This window comes from Antechinus flavipes, chromosome 4 (genome assembly GCF_016432865.1).
Source record: "Antechinus flavipes isolate AdamAnt ecotype Samford, QLD, Australia chromosome 4, AdamAnt_v2, whole genome shotgun sequence".
Lineage (NCBI taxonomy): Eukaryota > Metazoa > Chordata > Mammalia > Dasyuromorphia > Dasyuridae > Antechinus > Antechinus flavipes.
The window spans coordinates 261,948,347-261,960,974 of record NC_067401.1 but is presented as its reverse complement, the minus strand read 5'-3'; the positions used below and the strand labels follow the sequence as shown (position 1 = coordinate 261,960,974).

Sequence of the window (12,628 nt, the reverse complement as noted above, 5' to 3'; positions counted from 1 at the left end):
CCATTTCCCCCCTCCCCCTCCCTCGCCCGAACCCGGAGCGCTATTCGCGGAGCGGCTTACGCTAGTTTCTGAGCGTACGGTACCCCAGCGGCTGGAGAGGCTGCGCTACCCGAATCCCGTAAAGTTATTGTGAATGGGGAGTGGGGTGACGTCAGCCCCCGAATGTCAACAATGTAGCGATTGAGAGTGTGGGCGTTCCGTAGAGAGAGCGCGAGCCAGGGAGAGCGAGTAACAAACAGAACCGAGGAGCCGCCGCCTGAGCCGCCGCCGCCGCCGCCGCCGGAGCAGCAGCAACAGCAGCAGCAGCAGCAGCAGCAGCAGCAGCAGCAGCAGCAGCCGCCGCCGCCGCCGCGCACGCCGGGGCTGCGAGAACCACCGCCGCCGCCGCCGCAGCAGCAGCAGCAGCCGCCGCCGCCGTCGGACGACCAAGCTTACAACCGCCACTGCCTCCTGCAAACAGCAGCATTTAACAGTATAAGCCCACGGCGGAGCTCGATTCGTGTGTGTCACCGATTCTTCCCCGCCAGCCAAACACCCTCACTCCCCGGCCCCCTGCAGCCGCCTACCTCCTCCACCCGCTCTCTCGTCTCTCCCTCGCCCCTTCCCTTGTTACATTTCCCCTCTACCCCCCTCCCTTTCCCTACGGACTTGGGGGGGTTGGGAACGAGCTGCCATGTGATGCCTGTCTGGCCGGGTTTCACTCGGTAACCCCCGAACCGAAAGCCACACACCGGCTGGCCGGCCGAAGCCGGGGCCGGGGGGTGGGCGGGGGGTGCTCGCAAGCCTGAGGACAGCAAGAGAGAGAGGAGGGAAAGACGCAAAGTTCCTGGAAAAGGTGAGTCCTCTTTTTTCTTTGCAAGCTTGCCTTTTCCCGGGCGCTTTGGTGACGGGGGAAGTTTTCGGCGTGGCTGACCTTAAGGGAGGGGACGAACCCTTTCCAAAGTGGGAAAAGAGACATTGGGGAAGAGGGAGGGGGACGGAGAAAGGGCTGAATGGAGAGGGGACTGGAGCTGAAGAGGATTGTGTGGTTCTGGGGAGAAAGAAAGGGGAGGGCGAGGCGAAGAGAGGCAGGCGTAATCGGAGTGGGAAAGGAAAGATCTCTTGGGGTCCGTCCGGCTCGCTGAGTGTGCAGCGAGCGATTCTTTGCAAAGCACCCTCCTCTTGGGCTTTTATGACATTTTCTGGGAATGGGGAAGGAAATGGGAGGTCTTCCCCCACGGACACTGGCTGTGTGTGTGTGTGTATGTGTGTGTGTGTGTAATCGTCTTGTTTGTAGTCGGGGAAAATCTGTATTATATTCAGCATGTGTCGATGGGTGTTTTGGAACAGCAGGGGAGGAGGAGCGGAGGGTAATAAGTCAGGCGTGCGGGAGGGTTTAGGGAGGTGTTGGAGAGAGAGGTTTTTGTTTTGTGCCAGCAGAGCAAAGCAGCTGTCAGATCTGCAGGCCTTTTAACCCGAGCTTGAAGCGGTGGGATAGAGTGGCCAAGACCGCCACACCACCTATTCTCCATCCCTTTACCCGGTCTTTTTCCTCCCTTCCCCAGCCACCACCTTCCCTTTTCCCTTCGTCGCGCTTAAACCCATGGCTCGAAGTCCGTTGGCCAAGACTCAGCCCCCTCCGAGCAGTTTTCGCGTCAGCTGTCATCTATCTGCTGCCGCCGCCGGTCAGCTTGGACTCCAGCCGCCGCAGGCGTGGGGAGAATGCACAAGTTCGGTGTTGGGGAGGGAGGAAGGATTGGAGTCACCCGCAGCAAATTCTGGCCTTTGGGGGTGATGGTGGCAGGAATGGGGGATGGGGAAGAGTACCCAAATTAGTCTCAGTGAAAATGCTGTTTGTGAGTGTTCATTTGGCATCTCGACTGGAGTGAGCTCTTTCGAGAGGGATTTCCTTTTAAACATCCTGCATATAAAAGTGTCATTACTCTCTCGCCCAGCTCCGCCGTGCTTCCCGCCCCGAAATCCTAAGCTTCCCTCTGCTGCAGAAGAATTTTTATTAAAGATTTACGCCTCCCATCCGCAGGCCAGGGAATTGTCAATCAAAAGTGTTCTGAATCCCTCAGTGTGCCTTATCCTCCCTCTTCTCCCTCCCTTTTCCCCCCGCCCCCCTCCCCCCAATCTGTGATACTGGCCAGCGTCGTCAGTGGAAGCTGGAGTTTGAAAGATGTTGTTTTTGCAATTCATAAATCACCCATCCAGCCAAAATCTTAGGAGAGGGAAACCAAATGAGCATCTTGGTGACCCAGTCTCACTCTGAATTCGAACCTTATCTTGCCAAAGAAGTGCTGACTCCCAACGAAGTGTACTATTGAGGATGTGCACTCATGTTGGGTAATGATATGTTTATATTCCCCTGTTGTAGGTGAGGTTTGGTGTCTTGCACTTAGTCGTCTTTTAGATGATTTTTACAACTTAGGTGAAGTTGACGTGGATTGAGACACTTGGATGACTTTTAATTTCTTTGCTGGATATTCAAAAACCCAGCCTGCCAGCCAGCTCTTTCCAGACTGGTGGTGTGCCAGAAGTAGAACCATCTATTAAATGGTCCATCACGGAAAACCTCAGATCGGAACAGTGCTCCGTGGTTAGAAATTGCATTTCTTAGACATCACCTTTGGTGATGAATTTCTCACGCTCTGTGTAAATTTCATCTGTTGAGTGTATTTAACTAAAAAGGGTAATTACTTCAAATAAAAATCCTTTCCTGCCTAGTGGGAACCCTGGTGAAGATGATGCTTAATGAGATATTTTGCTTTTGTCTGTTTAGAGTAAAATTAGAGATGTTAACTCTGATAACGATTTTCTCAGATCATTAAAATGTAACATGTAGGAAAGGCAGTTTGCTGCAGAGGCTCGGGCTGTCATGAAAGAAACAAAGTGTGAAATCATGCTTCTTTCCTTTTGTGGAACAGGCTATTTTTGTAATCCAGAGGGTGTCTTTCTTAAAAAACGCTTTGGTTATTATGAGATCACCCTACCCTGATTACAGAAATCCTGGCAGTTCTGGAGTAAACTGCATTTTTCATTCTTTCAGGTGAAAATGTGAGTCAAAAAATGACATCTTATTAGAATCAGTCTTTAGTATATAAGAAAGATTGCTAAATTACAGTGTTGTTATTCAGGCTGTTATAGTTAAAGGTATGTCAGCATTTTCATTAAAAATTCAGTTTTTCAATAGTTTATAATTTCACCATAAAACTTTTAGTGGCAAAAGTGCTTTTCACTTGGAACATCCTTGCATAAAGCATTCTGATTTTTTTAAAGTGGATTGTTTACTTTGTTTCTCTTAGTGCTTTCAGAATTTAGATAGTATTTTTTAAATGGTCTCATAGATATGGAATTCAAGTGTTAACTGCAACACCATAGAATAATTGCTTTCAATACTGAGAGAAAAAAATAAGTTGAAGGTTTTATTCAAACAGACTTTTCATGTTAGGTATTAGAATGTTTCATATTTGTTATTTGGTTCCTTAGCAATGAGTGTTTCTTTCTGAAATTTTGACTGTTTTCCTTGTTCAAAGATGAAAATGTCATTTATTGTATGCATTGATATTATATGTACAGAACATTCTTCATACATATCTTGAATCTAACCAAACTTAATTGGCACAATTTTCTGATAGTTTTACAATGGTTGTAAGATACCTCTCCCCTCAAAAAAATAAATAAATAAATAAATAAAAGAAGGGGGAGGGGGAAGAAGAGATACAGATAGGTAGGGGGAAAGGTCTGTTTCTAATAGTGCTAGTTACTGGTCAGAAATCATTTATCATCTTTTTCTTGAACTCAATATGGCAATTTTCTTAGCCTTGCTTCACCTCTTGAGCCCTTTGTGTGGGGCTTAATTATTTGCAAACTGCTTTGAAATCTCCAGATGAAAGGCAGCATATAAGTGCAAAAAAAGTATTGTTATTCAGATATGGATGTTAATGAGCCAGTACAGTTCTTCAGAAAAATGTCTGTTCAAAAATGGTAGAAAACATATCCACCTGATAATAACTGCTTAAGAAGAGGTTCAGATTACTGATAGATAATTCACTCCAACCATGTCCTCTTCAATTTGTTGCAATTCATTTTGTAATCAAAGTGAGTTACATAGAGCCAGATGGTCAGGTTCATGTTCACATCTATGCTGGGCCAGTACTTCACTTCTGGACCTCTTTAACAACTCTCTATAGAGCTAAAGGGAGTGAGTTATTCATTTGCATTTGTGATGATCACATCAGAGAGCCTCCTATGAAGCCAACAAAAGGTTTTAGATCAATTTTCATTGTTGGCAATTATTTCATTCTAGCTGAATTTCACTGGTATGGACTCAGACTCAACTGGGCAGGTAACCCAGCATGTAATAAAGTTCTTATTTTAGGAAATGCACCATATATCCGGCTCTGGCTTCAATTTTTATCAGGCATACTTTTACTTCTATGAGATCAATAGAATTGAAAGGGAGATAGACAAAGTTGCCTGACTTATACTGGCATCCCTCTAGACTTTTGCATATACTTTGTGGATTAATGGGAATAAATATTAATAAATTGTACCAGGGACACAGATGAAATTTGAGAAGAAAAACATTCTATTTTAATAGTATGATTCCATCTCTCCTTTGCTTGTTATGGATTAAATATAACATAGATATGTGGCATAGTGGAGAGAGCAGTCATCCTGAACTCTGGAAGATCTGAGTTCAAAGACAGCCTTAGATATTTCCTAACTATGTGATCCTGGACAAATACTTTTCTGGGGCTCAGATTCATCTGTAAAATACAGAAATAAATAATAGCACTTCCCAGGTTTTTTTTGAGAATAAAATTAGGTTATACTTGTAAAATGCTTTGAAGATCTTTAAAATACTATATGAATGCTAGTTATTATGATTATGTGACTTTGGGATATCTGAAGGCTTTATGTACTTATTTATTCAGAAAGCCTTTATTAAGAATCTGCTACATGAAGTGTAATAATGTATTAGGTACTGAAAACATTATTAAGATGAATGACCTTAGAGAGTTTAAGGTTTAATAAAGTGGTAATAATAATAGTAGCCAGCATTTATCTTGGTTTGTTAAATGCTTTACAAATATATCATTTCATTTGATCTTTATAATAACCTTAGGAAGTAGGTTCCATGTACAATAAATGTAAGTGCATGAGACAATACATGGATGAAGGTAGAAGAGTTACTAAGAGTGCTAGATAAGAACCCTTCCTGATTTGAGAACTGGCTTGTGATAATATTTTTTCCCAAGTGATTCCTTCCACAAATTGAAAATTGAATTTTCTGTGCAAAGAATTTGACCCCTCCAGTTCTTCTTAGACTGGATATTATGGCCTCTGTGAAACCTTCCCTAAACCCCTTAATTATTTGAGCTCTCATCCTCCTCAAGAATCTTGTTTATGTTGACTTTCTCTATTCATATTATGTTCTTGCCATCATTCTTACCCCTCAGAAAATGTAAGCTGCTTGAAAGTAGAGCCTGTCTTTTTGTCTTTGAAGCCCTAGGATCTAACACAGTGCCTTATACTTGGTAGCTTGCTTAATAAATATTTGTTGAATTTGTATAAAAAAGAAACTAGGCTTAGCTCAGAGCAATTTGAGGTCAGAGTAGTCACACTGAAGCCTGAGGAATAAGTCAGACATAAATTTAGGGTGATAGTTCAGCATGCTAAATTCAATTTAACAAACACTTATTAATCACTTAACAGTGAATTACTGTGATAAAGACAAAGCCGAACATAATAGAATTATATAGAATCAGTAAGTTAGTGGCAGTTGAGAACTGGATTGCAAGGAAGCATGCTTGAAATTTTGGGCAATTTAAGTAGTTATCTAGCTAATTTGCCTTAATTTTTAAAATTAATTTGTTCAATTAACAAGCATTTTATACAGCTAATTTGTATAATGTCAAACTATCTCCAAACTGAATTTAGCATTTTAATACTGCTAGCCAAAACTGATTCAGAAGATCGAATCAGTTCTTACCTTACATGTCTTTGTCTAGAGTGCAATTGTATTACAAAATATGAATTTTGGGTGATGGAAGTGAGTCAGTATGGTATAACTGAAAAAGCACTGGCCTTCAAATTAAAAGAGCCTGTATCTGAATTCTGGCCCTGACAAATCAGGAACTCTGTACCCCCAAATTTCTAATTTTGAAAAATGAAGGTGTTTCCTCATCTCTTGAATTATGGGATTGCAATAGGTACATTCTAAAGTCCCTTCACTTGTTAAACCTAGTTTACAAAAAGAATCTTAAGTAGTGTTTTGTTGCCAAGTCAGCTATAGTTATTTTAACTTCTAAAATTCAAAAGAAAGTCAAGGCTAGCCAGAAACTTAGACTTATTATTTGGTACTAGATTTTAGTAAAAACTTGGCTTATAATCATGCTATATCATGTTGTATCTATACAACAGTATTCTCTCTAATGACCATATTATTTCTAAATACTATGTAAATTGCTCTATGTTCTTTTCCAACTTAATGGTATTGCTGAAAGACATAGGCAGCAATTCACTCTTTTTTCTCCTTAGGTTTTCTTCCAAAACAATAAATCACTTCACTCTGAAAGCTCTTGTCATTTCTCATCCATGCCATTGGAATCAGTGCCAAAATATCTCTCAGCTTTCCCAAATGACTTTGCAATCAAGGTTCAGGCAGTATGTAATCCCTTGGTAATGTCTCCTTTGTATCTTATACTCATAATAAATTGGCCTTTGGGTCTGTGATCAGTCCTTTTCCTTTCTATATCTCTCTAACAGATTATTTTCTTCCTCTGCTGACCGCCCTGTTCTCTTAGAAATCTTAAGAGAAACAACACTTACTATAATCTTTGGGGGGAAGGGGGAATAAAGAAAAGAAATATATTTGCCAGTCACGTCCCTCTTTTTTCATTTCCTTCTTACTTTCCTTTTAAAAAAGTTATTTATTCCTTTACTTTTGAGTCCTGTCATATCTCCTTTTTCTCTCCTTTCTTCTTGTTCTAAGCCTTTGACTGCCACATGACAAACTCTGACTGTCAGCAGAAGAAAACATTTCTAGTCCCTTGACAGTTGCTGATTCCAGTCTGTGACATATTACTGAATTCCTTCTTTATGGTCCTTTTCAAATTCTTCTCCCTGACCTTTTTTCCCTAGTTGCTGCTATAGAAGCTTTTCTCAGTTTTTCTTTCCTATCTCCCACAGACCATCTTAACTTTTACATATAAGTCCTCATCATATCCTCATAAAGTAAAGCATAGCTGGACTATCTTTATTCTTTCTCCATTTTACATGTGAGGAAACCAGAATTAATATAGTTTGCCCAAGGTTACCAAATGAGTCAGTAGTGGAATTGGAAAATTGGCTATCATCATAACTACTCCTTTGTTCCACCTATTAGCCCACATTCCTCTTGTTTTCAAGATATCTCTTTAAAAGTTTGGCAATTTTATCAATGTGGGTGCTCCTTTCAACAGGGTGGATCACCACGTATTCTTTCGCACATTATCAGAGAGCTTCATGAGTTGTTGTGATCAAAAAAGTCATAATCATCATTATAAGTGGCTAAGTCTGCTAGTAATGAACTTATCTTAATTTAACTAGGCTGGAACTCTGAAGTCAGACCTCCATACAATCAGTGAGTCCAAATTTGGAGCTTGGAATAGGAGCTGCCTGAGTTTGTGTTCTATGGGAATAGCTTAGAGGACTCCCAGTCATGTCGTCACCATGGTTAGACATCAGAGTAGGACATCACTGAAGGCCCTTCCCTATATGTAGAATTTACTTACAGAATGTTCACTTTTACTCCCGTGTGTCCAAAAACATTCACTACCTTTTCAGACTTGTCATCATGTATATATATCCTCACCAAATGGGTTAGGGCTGCAGAAATATGTCTCTGTTGAGACAGCGTGTCACTTTATCAAACTTGCCACTCTGAAACAAGTGCCTCTCCCTTTTTCTTTGTGGCAACATAATGTGAAAAAGTGTTCCATCTGCAGTTGGGGGGATCAGAGTTTGAATCCTGTCTTTGTTGGTTATTATCTGTGTGACTTCAAGCAGATTGCTTAATCTCCCTTGATTCCTATTTCTTCATCTGTGAAATTAAAATGTTGGATTAAATGGTCTTTAAATTCCCTTCTAGCTCTAACTTTGGAGACTTAGTTCTTCTAGCTCTATTAATCATCTCCCATCTCAGGAATCTTTTCACTCTCTGTGGCCCTGGTGTTGCTTTGTCCACTTTGTCTTATCATAATGTGCCTGAAAGAGGGCCCAGAATTTCATTGCTAAAATTTAATTGTATCTCTTTGACAATTGGAAGTAAAGTTGTAATTTTTTTAAATTAAAAATTTTGAAAATAATCAGTTACCATCCTGGGGATGGAAGAGAACAAATCATATTCTTTTAAAAATATGTATTATATTTTAATTTATTTCATTCCCAATTGCATGTAACAATTTTTTATTCTTTTTAGATTTCGATTTTCAAATTCTCTCTCACTCTTCCCTCTCCCTCATCCTTTGAGAAGACACAGATATAATATTGTCTATATGAAATCATGTAAAACATTTCCAAATTAGCCATATAGCAAAAGAAAACACACAAAAATCCCAAGAAAAAGAAAATTAAAAAAAAAAAGTATGTTTCAAGCAGCACTCAGAGTTCATTAGTTATTTCCCTGAAGGTAGATAGCATTTTTTATCATGGCTGATAAATTAGAGTATTGGAATTAGAGTAGCTAACTTTCACAGCTGATCATTTTTACAATACTGTTGTTACTATATAATGTTCTCCTAGTTCTGCTCACTTTATTTTGCATCAGTTCATATAAACCTTCTCAGGTTTTTTCTGAAACTATCCTGTTTATCATTTTTTATAGCTCAGTAGTATTTCATCACAATCATATATTACAACTTGTTCAGTCATTCCCCATTTGATGAGTAGCCCCTCAATTTCCAATTCTTTGGCACTACCTCTATATTTTTGAACATATGAGTCCTTTTCCCTTTTTTGTGTGTGATCTCTTTAAGATATTGGGTTGCAGTGGTTATAGATCATCTTTTTGATGTGTAGGTGTCTACTCCTATTGTGATAATTTAAAATATTTTGATCATTTTTACATGATCAGAAATTAAATGGCAAAAATCAAGTGATTTTTAAAAATCTCTTTTCCAAGCTTGGTTCTGTAATGACAGTTTCAATCCAAAGCAGTGTAACTGTCCTTGGAACAGAGTGTTTGAGAGCCATTGCATGCCTCATTATCCAAGACACTTGAATGAAGAACTTGTAGGAAATTATTAACTTCTAACGTCAATGAATCTGTGATCTCATCAATGTGAGTTTTTGCACCAGATGCACACCTTTTTATTCTATTTATATTTTTTATTCTTATCCCTTTACTCCTATAAATCTTATTTAACACTGGGTTTCTATCCAATATTTTGGGACCTTCCTCTCAGTGTCTTAACGGTAAAAAAGATACCAGTGTTGCTTTTAGACTTTTCTGATATCCCTTGCTCTAGATACCTTCTTTTCCAGACATCTTTGTCTTTAAAAGTATCTTCTTTATATATTCCTTCTTGTGAAGTATTATAGTCTTTGAAGAATCACAATTGCAGGTGGGCAAGATAGATGCAGGGTAGACATAAATAGGCCACAGCATATATTACCAAAGACTAATTGTATATTCTATTAATATACTACTCCTATTATTTATCTCTATTTTAAAAGATTATTTTTTGAATATAGTATATTTTTAAAATTCTGAAAAATGGTTGTAATTTGATCACCTTTTATGCAAAGGATGAAATTTCAAAATAATTTCTTTATGAACTGTTTTTTGCATTTTGTTTTTCATTTAGGGCCCAGCTTCTTAAACTGTGGTTTGTTGATCATATATGGAGACTTGTAACTGAATGTGAGGGCTGCAAAATTATGATTTGTTATAAGAAAATGTTTTATTTGATTAACAATTTTATATACCTATATATCTGGAATCATGTAATAATTTCTCCTGAGGAAAAAGGTTGCGAGTGGAAAAATTTAAGAAGCCTTGATTTAGAGGATAAAGAATAAGAATTACAGGATGGTAGAGAAATATATCATTTTAGTGTTTTAGATGGAAGAAAGTGAAGTCAACAATTCACCCAACTGGCATATTAATATTCTGAGGATGAAAACTTGATTTAGACATAATCATTTTAAAGCACACTATTATAAATATTGGCTTCCAGTAACAGATAAAAGTAGGTGACCTTTATTCTTGTTATAGTCCATTTCAGGAAAATATTATCTTTACAGATTAATGTGTTGCAACTCTTTACTAAAGGTTTGAATGGATTTTTAAAGAACTAGACTGGGGTAGTTCAGTGGGCAATGACCCTCTGGTTACCTGAGGTTTTCAGGGTTACTGTTCAGAATGCTTTCTCAATGTTCTGTCCATTCTGGTTACCATTTCTTCATTTTCAACTAAAAGATATTCCCTGGCAGCTGTCTAAATATTAAGTTCACATTTGAAGTTCTAACTGAGGAACTATAAAATGTCTGAAAGTAGTAGGCTCATTTTTGCTATTTAGTTGAATTGGAATCTTTGTAGTCAGCTGAATAGTGATACTTAGTGCATCACTGTTGGGGGCTTTATGTGATTTTTAAAAAATCAAGTAGATGAGTGCATACAGATTTCTATGCAAACAATGATGAGCTTAAATTAAAGCTGCTGATTTACTAAGAGAATTACTTGCATTGATTTGAAGAATGTCTATATAGGTTCAAGATTCCATATCATGCAAATCAGTGAACACTGAAGAGTCAGACTGTCAAACATGAAATTAAATATGCCACATCCTATTGCTTATTCAGGAAAGAAAAATGTAGGTATTGGGAAATTATTCTCTATTTTCCAATCATCTGATTTGAAGAGGCCAAAGTCTTAGCTGTCCCTAGGTAAAATTATGATTCAAGAAATTGGAAGGGGAGTGTTGTTTGTTGTTGTTTTTTACATTTCTAATCTTTTTTTTCCCTATATCTTTCACCTCTTTTTTTTATTGACCTCCCTTCACAATCCATTACTCTTTATCTGGTTTCATCAAATACTTTTCTCTCTTGCTTCCCCTCTTGTTCAAAACAAGCTCTCAAAAGAAGAAACATTTGATATAGATGAAAGGGCATCAAATTTGGAGGCAGAAGAGGTGGGTTTGAGTCCTAGTTTGCTTCTTGTTCCATATGTAATCTTGTGCCCATCACATAACCTGTCTGGGCCTTATTTTCAATATCTGTACAATGAGAGGTTTGGATTAGATCATCCTCTTAAAAACCCTTTTTTTCAGGAATCTGATGAGAACTCATGTTCACCTAGGTGTAAAAAGATTTTTATTTAGTACATTATTTCTCATCAGGGTGTTTGCATTTTAATAGCTGACAGCTGAATTATTCCAATGAGTTGAATACTTGACTGGTCAATTTTTAAACATCAACTGATTGGTGGTGAAGGGCATTTTGGGAAGTAGAGAGGGCTCTTGTGGTAAGCAGTTGCCTGCTCAAATTCTATTCCTGGTCAGAGTAATCTAACTTTACAGATTAGAAGATAATAACTGTTTTGGTATATAAAGGGAAAATGGCATTTCTTTCATATTATAATAAACTTGACAGGGAGCACCAACCTTCCCTATATTCTTTCAAATCTGGACTTGGAAGCATGCACATTTTAGCTAGTCACTCTTTTATTTGACATTTAAACTAAAGCCTCAGGCGGAAGTCACCAGGTATATAATTAGGAATTCTTGTCACTTGTCAGTGGTAGTGACCCTGAAATTCTCTATTATTCTTGAATATTTAATTTTAATTGAAAAAATATCAGTGCCATTGTTTTTCAGATTTTTTTCTTTAAGTTCTTTACGAATCACTCCTTAGCACTTTTTTTCAAAGCTGTTATAAGAGGCAGTATTATTTATTTTATAAACAAGAGGCAGCTTATGGACATTAAGGAACCATCTTCTTGTAGGTAATGAGATTATTTAGATTGAAACACTTTGTCCACTTATAAATATCCTGAATGTAGTAATAAATATCCTGAATCATAAACCTGAATGGTTGCTGCATATTCCTAATTCCCTTTCCCCACCTACCCACCCCCAACAAAACAAAAACCAAGCTGTCCTGGACCCATTGTACCATCTGCTGGCTAGTGTGGGGAATTTCCCCTTCCCTCTTCCTTTTTTATTTTTCTCTCAGAAATATGGTATATTATGTCTTGATTGCTTTATCTATTTTCCACTGGCCAGAACTTGAACAATTCTACTTCAGGAATTCTCTTCACACAAGCATCTAACCTTTGCTTAGTTAAGTTAGGGAAACTTTTATCTTTCTCCTTATGTTTATAAGATGACCTTAATAATAACGGATGAAAGTAAGTAGATGATAGCAATATATATACATACGTTAAGGAAAGGGTAAGTTATATATTTTGAAGTGAAATTAGACATAACCAATACCATCCATCCTAAGAGCCTGGAAACAGTCTAGACGTCACCTTCAGAATCTTCACAGATGTTTCTGTGTATCTTCTTCATCTCTTCTAATTAAATCTGCCTTTCCTCAGGCATCATCATTCAATAGAAATAAAAAGCTATTTCTTATTCAGTTTTACCCCCATTTT

General features: G+C 38.3%; 1 protein-coding gene across 1 annotated transcript in view; it reads left to right on the top strand.

Annotated features, from left to right (window-relative positions):
* The first annotated feature begins 355 nt into the window (after window positions 1-355).
* Window positions 356-12,628, top strand: part of BACH2 (BTB domain and CNC homolog 2) — a 420,011-nt gene continuing 407,738 nt past the window's right edge. The window contains exon 1 of the mRNA XM_051997402.1: window positions 356-835. The gene's annotated coding sequence lies outside the window, so the exon portion shown is untranslated. The remainder of the gene's footprint in view (window positions 836-12,628) is intronic.